The sequence below is a fragment of the Stenella coeruleoalba genome (assembly GCF_951394435.1).
Source record: "Stenella coeruleoalba genome assembly, chromosome: 5".
NCBI lineage: Eukaryota > Metazoa > Chordata > Mammalia > Artiodactyla > Delphinidae > Stenella > Stenella coeruleoalba.
This window is the reverse complement of record NC_137150.1, coordinates 32,358,021-32,373,993: the sequence shown is the minus strand read 5'-3', so window position 1 is coordinate 32,373,993 and position 15,973 is coordinate 32,358,021. Positions and strand designations below refer to the sequence as shown.

The 15,973-nt window shown below is 37.2% G+C and overlaps 1 protein-coding gene across 5 annotated transcripts in view; it reads left to right on the top strand.

Moving 5' to 3' along the window:
• The window catches only part of CEP63 (centrosomal protein 63), a 73,537-nt gene that overhangs the window by 7,443 nt on the left and 50,121 nt on the right, over nucleotides 1–15,973 (top strand). The gene's annotated exons all lie outside the window — the stretch shown is intronic.

The following is a 15,973-nucleotide window of genomic DNA, read 5'->3' as shown; positions in this document are numbered from 1 at the left end:
ATGGCATGTGGGATCTTCCCAGACCAGGGCTCAAACCCGTGTTCCCTGCACTGGCAGGCAGACGCTCAACCACTGCGCCACCAGGGAAGCCCCCCACAGTTTCTTTATCCATTCATTCATCAATAGATACTTAGGTTGTTTCTAAGTATCTTTGTTATTGTAAATGAAGCTGCAGTGAACAGGGGGGTGCATATATCTTTTTGAATTAATTTTTTTTTGTTTTCTTCAGATAAATACCCAGAGTGGAATTACTGGATCATATGGTAGTTCTATTTTTAATTTTTTGAGGCATCTCCATACTATTTTCCATAATGGTTGCACCAACTTAACATTCTCAACCAAGTGTACAAGGGTTCCCTTTTGTTCACACCCTTGCCAACACTTGTTATTTGTTGTCTTTTTGGTACTAGCCATTCTGCAAGGTGTGAGTTGATATCTCTGTGGTTTTGATATGCATTTCCCTGATGATTAGTGATGTTGACCATCTTTTTCATGTACCTGTTGGTCATCTGTATGTCTTCTTTGGAAAAATGTCTGTTTGGATCTTCTGTCCATTTTTTCAGTGGATAGTTTTTTTTTTTGCTATTGAATTGTAAAAGTTCTTTGTATATTTTGGATATCAGCCCCTTGTCAGATACATGATGTGCAGTTATTTTCTCCCATTCAGTAAGTTGCCTTTTCATGTTGTTGATGATTTACTTTGCTGTGTAGAAGCTTTTTAGCTTGATGTAGTCCCACTTATGTAGTTTTGCTTTTGCTGCTTTTACTTTTTTTGCTTTTGCTTTTGGTGCAGACTCAAAACATCATCCCTAAGACCTATATCAAGGAGCTTACTGCCTATGTTTTCTTCTAGGAGTTTTATGGTTTCAGGTCTTATGTTCAAGTCTTTAATCCATTTTGAGTTAATTTTTGTGAATGGTGTAAGATAGTGGTCCAGCTTCATTCACTTGCATGTGGCTGTCCAGTTTTCCCAACATCATTTATTGAAGAAACTGTCCTTTCCCCATCGTATATTCTTAAATTAATTGACCATATATGTGTGGGTTTATTTCTGTGATCTCTATTCTCTGTTCTGTTCTATCGATCTAAGTCTCTGTTTTTATGCCAATACAGTACCATTTGTATGTAATAATAGCCTTATAATATACTTTGAAGTTAGGGAGTGTGGTGCCTCCAGCTTTGTTCTTTCTCAAGATTGCTTTGGCTATTCAGTTCCATGCAAGTTTTAGGATTTTTTGTTTTATTTGTATGAGAAATGCCATTGGAATTTTGATAGGGATTGCGCTGAATCTGTAGATTGCTTTGGATAGTATGGCAGTTTTAACAATATTGATTCTCTCAGTCCATGAGCATAGAATATCTTTCCACTTATTTGTGTCTTTTTCAGTTTCTTTCATTAATGTCTCGTAGTTTTCAGTTTACAGATCTTTCACCTCCTTGGTTAAATTTATTCCTAGGTATTTTATTCTTTTTGATGCAGTTGTATATGGGATTGTTTTCTTAATTTCTCTTTTTGATAGTTAGTTATTATTTTTAAAAAATAGATTTTTGTGTATTCATATCGTATCCAGTAACTTTATTGAATTCATTTATTAATTCTGTTAGTTTGTGATAGAGTCTTTAGGGTTTCCTAGCTATTTTCATGTGATCTGCAAACAGTGAGTTTTACTTCTGCCTTTTCAATTTGGATGCCTTTTATTTCTATTTCTTGCCTAACTATTCTGGCTGGTATTTCCAATACTATGTTGAATAAAAGTGGTAAGAGTGGACATCCTTGTCCTGTTCCTGACCTTAGAGGAAGAGCTTTGAGCTTTTCAACATTGAGTATGATTTAGCTGTAGGCTTGTCATATATGACCTTAACTATGTTGAGGTATGTTTCCTCTATACCTGCTTTTTTGAGAGATTTGAGATTTTATTATAAATGGATTTAAATTTTGTCATATGCTTTTTATGCATCTGTTGAGATGATCATATGATTTTTGTCTTCATTTTGTTAATGAGGTGTATCACACTGACTGATTTACAGATATTGGACCATCCCTGTATCCTTAGAATAAATTTCACTTCATGATTGTATATGATCCTTTCAATGTGTTGCTGAATTCAGTTTGATAATATTTTGTTGAGAATTTTTGCATCTATGTTCATCGGGGATATTAGCCTGTAAAAAGAAATTTTTTTTGTTTGGTGGCACTCTTGTCTGGTTTTGGTATCAGGCTAATACTGGCCTCATAAAATGTGTTTTGAAAAGATTCCCCCTCTTATATTTTTTGGAAGAATTTGAAAAAGCTTGATATTAATTCTTTTTTGAATGTTTGGTGGAATTCACCAGTGAAGCCATTTGGTCCTGGACTTTTGTTTGTTGAGAGTTTTTGTTTAATGAATTGATCTGCTTGCTGGTAAGTGGTCTGTTCAGATTTTCTATTTCGTCATGATTCAGTCTTAGTAGCTTATATGTTTGTCAGAGTTTATCCACTTCTTCTAGTTTGTCCAATTTGTTGGCATGTAATTTTTCATAGTAGTCTGTATGATCCTTTGTATTTCTGTGGTGTCGCTTGTAATATCTCCTCTTTCATTTCTGACTTACTTGAGTCTTTTCTCTTTATTTTCTTGGTGAGTCTAGCTGAGGTTTTGTCAATTTTATTTCTCTTTTCACAGAACTAACTCTTAGTTTCATTGATCTTTTCTGTTGTCTTTTTAGTCTCTATTTCATTTATTTCTGCCCTAATTTACTAACTTTGGGCTTTTTTTGTTCTTTTTCTAGTTCCTTAAGGTGTAGTTAGGTTGTTTGTCTGAGGCTTTTCTTGTTTCTAGAGGTAGGTGTTTATCACTATGCACTTCCCTCATAGAACTGTTTTTGCTGCATTCTGTAAATTTTGGCATGTTACCTTTCCATTTTGTTTTTCTCAAGGTATTTTTTTATTTCTCTTGATTTCTTCTTTGCCCTTTGGTTATTCAGTAGCATGTTGTTTAATCTCCACATATTTGTGTATTTCCCATTTTTCTTCGTGTAATTTCTCATTTCATGCCATTGTGGTTGGAAAAGATGCTTGATATGATTGCAGTCTTCTTAAATTTATTAAGACTTGATCTGTGGCCTAACATGATCTATCTTGGAAGATGTTCCATATACACTTGAGAAGAATATGTATTCTGTTGCTTTTGGATAGAATAGTCTATAAATATGTGTTAAGTCCATCTGGTTTAACATGTTGTTTAAGGCTGATGTCTCCTTATTGATTTTCTGTCTGGATGATCATTGATGTAAGTGGGATATTAAAGTTCCCTACTGTTATTGTATTGCTGTCTATGTCTCCTTTTAGGTCTGTTAATAATTGTGCTACATGTTTAGGTGCTCCTATGTTGGCTGCATAAAGATTTACAAATGTTATATCCTCTCATTGGATTAACCCCTTTATCATTATGTAATGTCTTCTTTGTCTCTTATTAAAACATTTGTATTAAAGTCTTTTTTTTGTGTGTGTGATATAAGTATAGCTACTCCATCTTTCTTTTCCGTTTCCATTTGCGTGGAATTTCTTTTACCATCCCTTCACTTTCAGTCTGTGTTTTTATATCGAAATTGTATCTATTACAGGCAGCATATATAGGTGTGTCTTGCTTTTTATTCCTTCAGCCACTCTATGTCTTTTTGTTGGAGAATTTAGTCCATTTACGTTTAAAGTTATTATTGATGGGTATGTGCTTATTGCCATTTTGTTAATTGTTTTCTAGCAGTTTTTGCAGTTTCTCTCTGTTCCTTTTTTCTTCTCTTGCTCTCTTCCTTTGTGGTTTGATGACTTTCTTTAGTGGTATGTTTATGGTCCTTTCTTTTTCTCTTTTGTGTATTTATTCTAGGTTTTTGCTTTGTGGTTGACGTGAGTCTTACACTTAACAACTTATATCTATAACAGTCTGTTTTAAGTTGATAGCATCTTAAGTTTGATCCCATTCTAAAGCTCAACACTTACTCTCATGTTTTATGTTTTTGATGTCACATTTTATGTATTTTTACCTTGTGTATCTTTTAGCTAATTATTGTAATCATAGTTCTGTCTTTTAACCTTTATACTAGCTTTATTAGTGATTAATCCACTACCTTCACTATATATTTATTTTTCCGGTGAGATTTATCCTTTCATATGTGTTCTTGTTACTAATTAGCATCCTTTCTTTCAGCTTAAAGAAGTTCCTTTAAAGTTTGTTGTCAGGCCAGTTTAGTTTAGTGGTGGTGAACTCCTTTAACTTTTGCTTCTCTGGAAAACTTGTTATCTCTTCTTCAATTCTGAATGAAAACTTTGCTCGGTAGAGTATTCTTGGTTGGAAGTTTTCTTCTTTCAGCACTTTGAATGTATCGTGCTTTCTGGCCTGCAAAGTTTGTGCTGAAAAATCTGCTGATAGTTTTATGAGGGTTCCCTTGTATAGAACTAGTTGTTTTTCTTCTGCTTCTTTTAAGATTCTCTCCTTGTCTTTAACTTTTGACATTTTAATTATAATGTGTCTTGGTGTGGGTCTCTTTGGTAGCATCTTTTCTGGGACTCTCAGGGCTTCCTGGATCTGGACGTCTGTTTCCTTCCCCAAGTTAGGGAAGTTTTCAGCCATTATATTTTCAAATAAGTTTTCTGCCCCTTTCTCTCTTCTTCTGGGAGCCTTATGAAGTAAATGTTAGTCTGTTTGATGTTGTTCCATAAATTCCTTTTTTCATTCTTTTTTCTTTCTGCTGCTCTGGTTGGGTAAGTTCCACTGCCTTGTCCTTGAGTTGACTGATATTTTCTTCTGCTTCATCTAGTCTGCTGTTGAACCCCTCTAGTGTATTTTTTTCAGTTCAGTTAATACATTCTTTGGCTCTGTGACTTCTATTTGGTACTTTCTTATATGTTTTCATCTCTTTGTTGAAGTTCTCACTGTGTTCATCCATTCTTCTCCCCATCTTTATGACCATTACTTTGAACTCTTTATCAGGTAAATTACTGATCTCCATTTCGTTAAGATTTTTTCTGAGGTTTATCTTGTTCTTTCATTTGGAACATATTCCTCTGTTTCTTCAGTGTGCTTGACTCTCTGTTGGTTTCTGTACAGTAGATTAAACAACCACTTCTTCCAGTCTTGATTGAGTGGCCTTGTGTAGGAGATGAACCTTGTTATTCAACCCTGCCTCAGCTCCTGGTTGTCTCTCAAACCTCTATGCTTGTCCAGGTAGCCTGTTATATTTTTAGTAGCTCCCAGTAGTTGAGGATGTGCCAAAACCTGTCACTGTCCCAGAGTGGAGGATCTCAGCACCTAGATTCAGGTTGACTGGAATCTGGACCCTCAGGCAGCAGCTTTTAAAGTATGCAAATATATACAGTTCTGAGGGGCTGTGAGGGTAGGCCACATTGGTCCTCAGAGCCAGGTGATCTGGAGGTGTCCACTATGTGGGGTCCAGATGAACTATTTTCTGGGTGATACTGATGGGTTGGAGCAAGGCAGAGGGAGAGTGCCTAGATGGCGTCCACAGCCTGTGTTTCTTGATAGCAACTCCATAGGCCACTGAATGTGAGCCAAACCTGAAGCCTGCTCCTCAGGCCAAAGGTCCAAGACAAGTAAAGATAAAGAGGACTCTTTCACAGAAACCCTAGGGAGTGTGCCTCATTCTGCTTTCTGTGCAGTGCCTTGGGGTTGGTAGCCTGCCAAGAACTATCCCTCTGATTGCCATAGTCTTGTGGGATCCAGGAATGCAAATCCCTCCAGTCACCTAGAGCTAGGTAATTGAGGGGAGTCCCCTGGGCACCAGCCACGTGTGTAGCTACCCTCCAGGAGACACTGGTGCACTAGAGGCAGCAGAGTGTGAGAGCAAAGGTAGCACCTGCCCTCCAAGGTCTCTGGAAAGGATTACAGTCAACCCCAAGATGCATGCCTAATCAGAAGCTTGCCCCTCAGTTAGCAGTCAGGATGATCAGTTAATAGTCTCCCTTCGCAGAAAGATTGAGCTCCTGGGTCTGTTGCCTTTGCTGTGCCCTTGGGGTTGTAACTGTTTAAGAACTCTTTCTCCTTGGGCTACAGCCCTGTAGGACCTATGAGTATAAGCCCCACTGACCACCAGAGCCAGTTGATGTAGAGGTGTTCCCTAGCATCAGTCACAAAAATCCAGGCACCAGACAGGGGCATGAGCTCCTTTCTGGGTGACACCAATTATTACAGTTCCTTGGGACCCAGAACACAAGCTCCCCTGGCCTCCAGAGCCAGGTAACCAAGAATCATATCCTGGGTAGCAGCTGTAAAAGTCAGGACACCTGATGTGTGTAAAAGCTCCCTGCTGAGAGATACTGGTGCTCTGGAGCACAGCAAAGGCAGTGCCTGCCAGTCTTTGTTCCCAGAGCGTTCCAGCAGGCTTCTAGATATGTGTGTTGAACTAGATTCCTGCCCCTCTGATGGAGGTTTTAATATAAGCAGGTGAGCCTTATTCACTTTAAGTCTAGGTATGATTGGCTGTCTCTGAGCTGGACTCTGGGGTGGGTGAGTCCAAGCACATGAGCCCTCTAAGAGGTGTTTCTCATCACTATCATTTTGTGGGTCTTGGGACACAAGACCCATTGGTTTTCAAAAATTAGATGTTTTGGGGGCTTATCTGTCAAGTGCATGTCTTAAAAGCTGGGGTGCCCAATGTGGGGTCTGAATCCTTTGCTCCTCAGGGAGTTTTGAGTTCCCTTCTGGTTGTTGGTTGCTAAATCAGGGGTGAGGTTTATGGTGAGATTGTGTCCCCATCTCCCCTACAGGCTTTTGTATGGTTTTCTTCTCTTTTACCCAATGTGTAGTCGTCACGCAGCCAGCCTTTAGGTTCTTTTTTCGAGAAGAAATTGTTCCATATTTAGCTGTAGATCCAGTGAGTCTGTCGGAGGAGGTGAGTTCAGTATCTTCCTACACTGCCGTCTTGAACTGGTGATACTGTCTTTTTCATAATGCAAAGAAAGCATTTGTGTGTCAAATTTGTGTGTCAGAAAGCATTTGTGTGTCAAATTCTGATGGTTTCTTTCAGAAGAAGAATTCATTGGTGAAAATGCATGAGTGTTAATATTTATTTCAAGGATCATGTTACCTTGGTCACATGTAATACATACAATAACTTCTTTAAGAAAATGTGAAGGGTGTCACATGATCTTTGTAAAAACCTTCATTCTATTACATGCCTATGTTAATAATCACCGAGTTTAGCAAACATTGTTTTTGGCCTCATTGTATGACTAGTGTAAAAAGTTAAGCCCCAAATTCAATAATTGGCTTCTTTTGGTTAGGTTTAAAATAAAATTCAGAAAACTCTTCTTAAAAAATTTATATTTGTGGGCTTCCCTGGTGGCACAGTGGTTGAGAGTCCGCCTGCTGATGCAGGGGACACGGGTTTGTGCCCTGGTCCGGGAGGATACCACATGCCGCAGAGCGGCTGGGCCCGTGGGCCGTGGCCGCTGGGCCTGCGCGTCCGGAGCCTGTGCTCCGCAACGGGAGAGGTGAGAGGCCCGCATACCGCAAAAAAAAAAAAAAAATTTATATTTGCACTTGTTAACAATTAGGGAAAAAGAAAGAAAAGGGGAAAATAAATATTATTTGCGATCTCATCACCCAATGTTATTGGTGATTTGGGGGAAAAGTTTAATAACATTTGCTAATTGATTTCTCTTTTTTTTTTTTTTTTTTTTTGTGGTATGCGGGCCTCTCACTGTTGTGGCCTCTCCTGTTGCGGAGCACAGGCTCCGGATGCGTGGGCTCAGCGGCCATGGCTTATGGGCCCAGCCGCTCTGCGAGATGTGGGATCTTCCCGGACCGGGGCACGAACCCGTGTCCCCTGCATTGGCAGGTGGCTCTCAACCACTGCGCCACCAGGGAAGCCCTGATGATTTCTCTTAATTTAGCTGGTACAGTGAAAAGAACATTGAATATTGGAAGGGAAGCAGAAAGCATATATAAGTGCAAGAATTGCCCCTAAATTTCTGGCATCAATGTTGATCTCAGAAGGATTGGAAGAGTTGTAGGGAAACACTGGTCCCAAGCCCCACTTGGATGGGCTTTCCTACCAGTAGGATCACCAGTGCTGTCATTCAGCTTCTTCAGGGGTGCTTCTGTGAGTGGTAGATTTTGTTGATGATACTTACTTATCAAGAATATTTTAGAAATGTTTCATGTCACAAGGAAAGAGTTAGGCTTCATAAAGTGTTTTTTTCCTTGTCAAGAGAATCTCTCAATTGGCCATGTGCACATTGGGTCAAAGCAGTACAGTTGACCCTTGAACAATGTGGGGGTTGGGGGCATCAACCCCTAATGCACTCGAAAATCCACATATAACTTTACAGTCAATCTTCCTTATCTGAGATTCCACATCCATGAATTCATGTAGTACTATAGTATTTATTGGAAAAAAATCCATATATAAGTGGACTCATGTAGTTCAACCATGTTGTTCAAGGGTCAACCATACATAGTAACATTGGCCGTGTTAGATTTAGATTCAGTGTTCTGAGAATGCCACTTGCTAAACTGGAATTTATTTTAAAATTTGGGTAGACTTTTGAGAATGTATTTTAAAATTACACCTCATGGGACTTCCCTGGTGGCGCAGTGGTTAAGAATATGCCTGCCAATGCAGGGGACATGGATTTGAGCCCTGGTCCGGGAAGATCCCACATGCCGCGGAGCAACTAAGCCCGTGCGCCACAACTGCTGTAGCCCGCGTGCCTAGAGCCCGTGCTCCGCAACAAGAGAAGCCACCACAATGAGAAGCCTACACACCACAAGAAGGTTAGCCCCCGCTCACTGCAACTAGAGAAAGCCCACGTGCAGCAGTGAAGACCCAATGCAGCCAAAAATAAATAAATAAATTTTTAAAAATTAAAAAAAGTAAAATTAGACCTCATGAAAAGATATAGAAGGTGGGTAAAAAAGTGCATGGAATGATAATCATATTTGATTTTTTAAAAATCGTAATTTAGGTAGGGTCAGTGCTCCTTGGTAAGTTACTTTAGTTACTACTTCTTTATTTCTCCTGGGGCAAAACAAAAGTAGTTCTGTTTAGAAAGTTAAGGTGATAGTGCTTTCCTAGTTAAAAAACACTGTACAGTTGACCCTTGAACAACCTGTGAACTAGGGGCACTGATCCCCGATGCAGTTGAAAATCTACATATAACTTTACAGTTGGCCCTTGTATCTGTATCTGTTCTGAATCTGCAGATTCAACCAACTTTGGGTGGTGTAGTACAGTAGTACATATTTATCGAAAAAATCCATGTATAAGTGGACCTGCACAGTTCAAACCGTCAACTGTGTATGTGGATATCTAAGTTGTTTACTTTGTTAGAAACCCATTAAAGAAATTCCTGTGTGTGTGATCATGAGAATATTCATGCCGAGGCTGTTGAAACTTATTCCTGCAGCTTAGTTTTGATGTCAAGGGCATTACTGCACTACATGCAGTAATAAAACTACTCATTTTATTGCACTTCACTCTATAATGCTTTGCCGATATTGTATTTTTTTACAAATTGAAGTTTTGTGGCAACCTTGTGTTGAACAAGTCTGTTGGCACCTTTTTTCTAATAGCATTTGCTCACTTCATGTCTCTGAGTCACATTTTGGTGATTCTTGCAGTATTTCAAATCCTCTACCAACATATAGATTATGACCCACTGAAGGCTCTGATGATGGTTAGCATTTTTTTCTTTAGCAATAAAGTGTTTTTAAATTAAGATATATACATTGTTTTTTAGACATAATACTCTCGCACACTTAGTTGACTACAGTACAGTGTAAACATAACATTTATATGCACTGCGAAACCAAAAAAATTCATGTGACTCATTTTATCACAGTATTTGCTTTATTGTGATCTGGAAGGAACCTGCAGTATCTCTGAAGTATGCCTGTACTTAATACCTTAAAGAGGAATTAGGAATTAAAGAGATTGAGTAGATAGATTCCTTGGTAAAGATTTGAAGATTACAGGTTTGGCCTGGGGACATAAAAGATGTTTAGAAATGTAGCTGTCAATGATTTGCTGCTTCATTGATTGGGTTGCTGGAAGTTGATTAAATTTCTAGAGGTAAATACTAATTATAGGAATCTGTTCCATAGAGTTTGTCTGTGAAATTGTAATTTCACTGTTATTGGTAATAATATGTTTATAATCTACTTTGAAAAGTACATGATAGAAGAACTAGAATATAGAGCTTTAAGTTTTTGTCAGTTTTATTTGTTTGAAAGTTTCAGTCCTAGAAGCAGTTAATCCTATGGTATAAACCAGTGCTACTGAAATGACAGGTCCATGGTGAGATGAAAGGATTGCACCAGAATGTAAAGTAGTACATTGCATCCTTCACTTCACGGAAAGTTTTGCTGTATAAAAATGTCAGTTGCACTAAACTGTGTTTTGTAACATAGTTGATTACATTCTGCTTCAAGGTTCTTATCTCACACTGGATTGCTGTTGTGACCAGCTCCAGCCCATCTGCAGATCATACTTGGAGGAGTACTAGTATAAACAACTTGCTTCATAAGTGAATGATCTGTTTTCTGATTACATTGTTGGGATTGGATTGGTTTTAATGGACGTTTCTGCTGCTGTTACCTTCTAATGCCCTATAGAGCAGGTAGAGCTAATGAAACAAGTAAGGAATTTGGAGTCCTGGCTGTGCCTTTTCTCAGCTGAATGGCCTTGGACAAATAATTTAACCTCTCTGAGCCCATTTCATCATGTGTAAAATTAGGATATAATCCCTGTGTTCCCATGTTGTTGTGAAGATTGAGTTACTGTTTTAAGAAACCACTTTGAAAACTCTAAATTGTAGTTAAAACGATATCATCCATACTGACAGTTTTCAAACCTCTCTTCCATTTCTCTAATGCCATCTCTTGCTCTCAGCAATTAAGCTCTTTCTTCCTCCTCTTTTTCTTTAAGAAATTTAGATATTGTTGCGTGCCCACTAAGAACCAGACTCTGGTAAATAAATGAAATTAAACAATCTTTTCTTCACATTTTATATTTATGCTTGCCTTACATAGTAAATGAAAAGAAAAATGGTTCTACAAAGCTCGTAAGAAAAAACAGTGATCATCTGCCCTAGTCCTCTGAACCTAGGATTCTTGCTTCTCTGAGGCAGTCATTTCAGTGTCTTTTACTCTTTTTTTTGTTATTCTCTTCATATTTCTATATAACATTTTATGGCAATCTTCTTAATTTTCAGTTTTAACTATTTATCTAATAACTTGCTGCTATGAAAATTGAGGGCTTTGCTCTCATATACAATTTCCATCCCCTCATCCTGCCAGAATTGTATATCTTAATTTTTCGTTAGGTCAGTATTTAGTGTTTATATCATTAAGATGGTAATTATTATTTACAACTGAGTCAGATAGCATAATAATAATCAAGCTTATTTCTTGTGCAATGTTTTTGTTTTCTGGGGAATTAGTAACTGTCTCATTTTTATTTGCTTTTTTAAAAAGTACCTTCTCAATGATAGGAAGAATTGATAATGCCAGTATCTAGATTTGCCATGGATCTCTTTCTTTTATTGCTTCTACTTTTTTTTCACTTTTGTTGTCTTATCTCCTTGTATGTGTAGGGTTACTTTCTGAGTGGGTTATCAAGCACTGTATTTGTAAAATTATTTGAAGAAATAGTTTAAGGCACAGAATAGTGTTTTTTTTTTTTTTTCCTTTGGAGAAAGTTTAGGTTGTTTTTTCCAAGTTCCTGGAATCCCTAGCACTTTGGAGATGCCTGGGGACAGACGTTAGCACTCTCTTAAGATCATCTTAAACTGATTTCAGAGATTCAGATGTCTGCAGTTGATTGGCAATTTCAAGAAGTCCTGTTCTACATCTGGCCCATTCTTACTCCTAGGGTACAGCCTTTCAGGGTCCCAACTCAAAGCAAGGATGGGTTCAGAGCTGTCTTGGGCACAAAATCTTTTATTCTCTTAGCCCCTTGAAGTTATCAAAACTCCCATTCGGCCTCTTATCCTTTCAGCTGCCTTCTCTAGTTTCAGTTAATACTTGCCCCAAACTCTGGGCTCACCTCCCTCCACCTCTAGCCTAGCCCAGATGCTGACCTGGTAATTCTTCCCTATCATGTTAGCGCTTGACTTCAGGCACAGTTTTTAAGAAATCTTACTTATATAGTTGTCCTCAGTGTATGGACTGGCCCAGAATACCTAGCCTGCCATTACCAAATGTTAAAGTCTGAAAGATTCACATTTAACTAAAAACATCCTGAGTGAAATTTACTACTAAATTCTACAGCCAATCAAACTTTCAACCAGATGTGAAAAGAGAATAAAGGTATTTTCAGACATGTAAAATCTCAAAAGAATGTTCTACCAAAATGAGAAGTAAACTTACAAAGAAGATGACAGAGAATTTTTTAAAAAAGCAAAAAGCAGAAAAGCACAGAAGGCCTCCAGAATAATGGTGAAGGGAGTTCCCAAGATGACAGCTATACAGGTAGCCTAGAGTAACTTACCAATATTTGAGAATGGCAAGCTCCAGGAAGGATGTTTTCACAGGAAGAAAGAAAGTAAAAGAAAGAAAAGGAAAGGAAATTGCAATAGCTATGTTTACTGTGTTCAAGGAGATAAAAGATAAGATTGAGCATTTCTTATCTTTTGAAAAAATTGGAAACTATTAAAAGATGAGTGGAAATCATAATGTTGAAAAATAGAATAAACGAAATTAAGGCCTTTAAGATTAAGAGATAATTGGTGAACTGGAAGATATGACAGAAGAAAATGTTTGGAATAAAGCACAGACAGAATGATAGAAAATATAGAAGAGAGGATAAGAGAAAAGAGGATACAGTGAGAAGGTCAAATATGAGTGTTTTGGGGATCCCTGAAGGAGAAAACAAAGTGAGAATGGGCTAAAGCAATATTTGAAGATAAATTGACCGAGATTTTGCCAAAAGTGAGGAAGGCCGTGTACTTAAGAAATCTGAGAACCTCAAGCAAGATAAACAGAAAAAATTATATACCTAGGTTGAAAACTAAAGACAAAGAGGACATCTGAAAAGTTATCAAAGAAAACAAAATAAAACAAAACCAGATATTTACCAAGAAAAAAAGATGATCTACAAACGGCTTCTAACAGCTGACTTGTCAGCTAAAACAGTGAAAGCCAGAAGACAATAGAATCATGTCCACAAAGAAATGACTTTCTTCCCTGCCAAACCAGAAATAAATTCTATACCCAGAATAAAGATGAAATCAAGACATTTTCAGATCAACAAAGATTGAGAGAATTTGTCACTAGGAGACCTGCACCAAGGAAATACTAAAAGAATGTTCTTCAGGCAGAAGGAAAGTGACCCCAGATGGAAGCTCAAGAGATAAAGGAAGAAACGAAAGGTGACAGTAAATATGTGGGTAAATCTAAACAAATATTTACTGTATATAACAACAAGAGCCTTCAGTTGAACATATATGTGGAATTATGATGGCATTTCAGTCAAGTTGGGGGGGCGGTAAATGGAATTAAAGTATTTCTGTAGTCCTTGGGTTGCCTGGGAATTGGTAAAACTAATGTTAATGTTAGCTAATGTTAATCTAATTAACGTTAGTTAAATCTAGTGTTAATTAGTTAAGTTTTAGTCTTGAGAGAACCATTAAAAGTATATAGTAATATGTTAATAGAGTATATGTCTTCTAAGCTAACAGAAGGAGAAAAATGAAGTAAGAAGTTATCAGCCCCAAAGAAGGCAAGAAAGGAGAGAAAAAGGAACATAGGAACGTAGAGCTTATTAAGTACAAATAGCACTTAGTAAGACAATAGATATAAATCGAAAGAGGTCCCGTAAATGTAAATGTACTAAATGGCTTAATTAAAAGATAAAAATTGTCCAACTGGGTAAAGATAATTGAACTCAATTATTTGATGTTTATAAAGATACAGCAAAGTTGAAAGTAAAATGTAAAAAATATATACCATACAAACACTTTGAATAGAGAGATGGTGTAGCTAAACTGTACTTGAAGCAGAAGCAGTGAACGTTACCAAAGGTGAAGAGAAATACTTCATAATGATAAAATATGAAACCTCCGTATACGTAACTGTAGCAGATATTCTTATTGGCCTGTATCACATCCTCCTTGCCCCCTCATTTCACCTGGATATTACATACAGCTCACTGTGTACTGCCAGCATCTCACTACACTGTGCTTCTCTCTCTGGAAACTTAAAAGCTGCTCAGGTGAAACCTGGGATTGTGGGGGCAGTTAACACTCCTGGGGCAAGCCTCAAGCAGTGGAGGGACTGGAATCGGTGGATAAACTCTCCAACTTCCCATCCCTTAGAGGGACAATTCTGAAACACATTCTGTTTGCTTCCTTGGTGAGTTCCCTGTGGGAGCGGTTCCAGCACTTACTGCAGAAATCAGCTCAGTAACACACTTTATTGGCTTTCCTTCCTTCCTGGATCTCTCTCTTCATTTCCTTACTGTGTTTCCTGGGATCACCTCCATTACCTAACTGCCCTAAAATCTACACTTTTGGGAGAACTCAAACTAAGACCAAAAAAAATCTGAATTTATAAGTTTCTAATTTTAAATTTCTCTCTGTTTCTCTTATCTGTATGCAAAGAGTGGCAGAACTACAAGTAGGAATAGATGAAGCCACAATTGTAGTTGGGGATTTTAACCCAATTTTCTTAGTAACTGATGGAACAAGAGACAGATATCAGTAAGGATGTAGATTTGAGCACCATGATCAACAAACTTGACCTAATTTATATATACAGAACATTGCACAAGAGAACTGTGGTGTACGGTTTTTTCTAGCACAAGCAACTCTTTCCAAAACTGACCATATGATAAATCTTGACACAACTCAGAGTCTTGAAATAATGGAGTATGTTCTTTGAACATAGTGGAAACAAGTTACAAAAAGATACCTAAATACTAAAAACCCTTTGACATACTTTTGTAAATGTTTTTCTCAGTTTATTGATTTTTAATTTTAATGGAATTTTTTCAAATATAGAAGTTCCATATTTTGCAGAGTCAAATCTGTCATTCTCAAATGACTCATTAGTTTTAAGCTCAGTTTCTCCCTATCCAGGAATTCAGTAAATACTCATTTAAATAAAAAAAAAATTAAGTAGTTTTTTCTATTTTATTGGCTATACTTAATCATTCCTCTGGTTTGAGTTTCTCCCTATCCAGGAATTTCTCCCTATCCAGGAATTCAGTAAATACTCATTTAAATAAAAAAAAAATTAAGTAGTTTTTTCTATTTTATTGGCTATACTTAATCATTCCTCTGGTTTGAACTTCAGAATCACTTTTTCGTTCCAAAAAAGAATTCTACTAGAATTTTTAATTGCAATTGCATTAACTCCTTGTTCTTATAAGAATTTTATTTTTGCATTTTTTAATTCAGGTATAATTGAGATATAACATTATATTAGTTTAGTTATACAATGTAATGATTCGATATTTGTATATATTGTGAAATGATGACCACAGTAAGTCTAGTAACATCTGTCACCATACATAGTCACAAAATTTTTTTTTCTTGTGATGAGAACTTTTAAGATCTACAGTTTTTTTATTTTTAAATTACCATTCTGTATTGTGATTGAGATTACTACTTACTGTTCCCAGTTCTTCCTTTCCCTTCTAGCTATTAGTAGATGAAATGCTAACTGGTTATTGAGAGATGTAGAGAAATGCTGATGGATAGTGATGGAAGTGAGGGCTGGGCATGAGCTAGCTGTGGCTGGCATCAAACCACTGAAAAATGGGTTAGGATAACATGCTCACTCTGGCTGGTGAAACTGGTTTTCTTTGAAGTGGGGTAAATGGTAAAGCAGGTACAAGTCTCCTGCTATCTTTCTGTCTGATGTTACTATTCTGTACTTTGATTTATAGAATTTATTCTTGAAGTCTTATAGATTTTTGTTCCATATTTTTAGATTCCAAGGTTCTTGTAACTTTATCTCTCTTAATTTTTTGTGAGGTT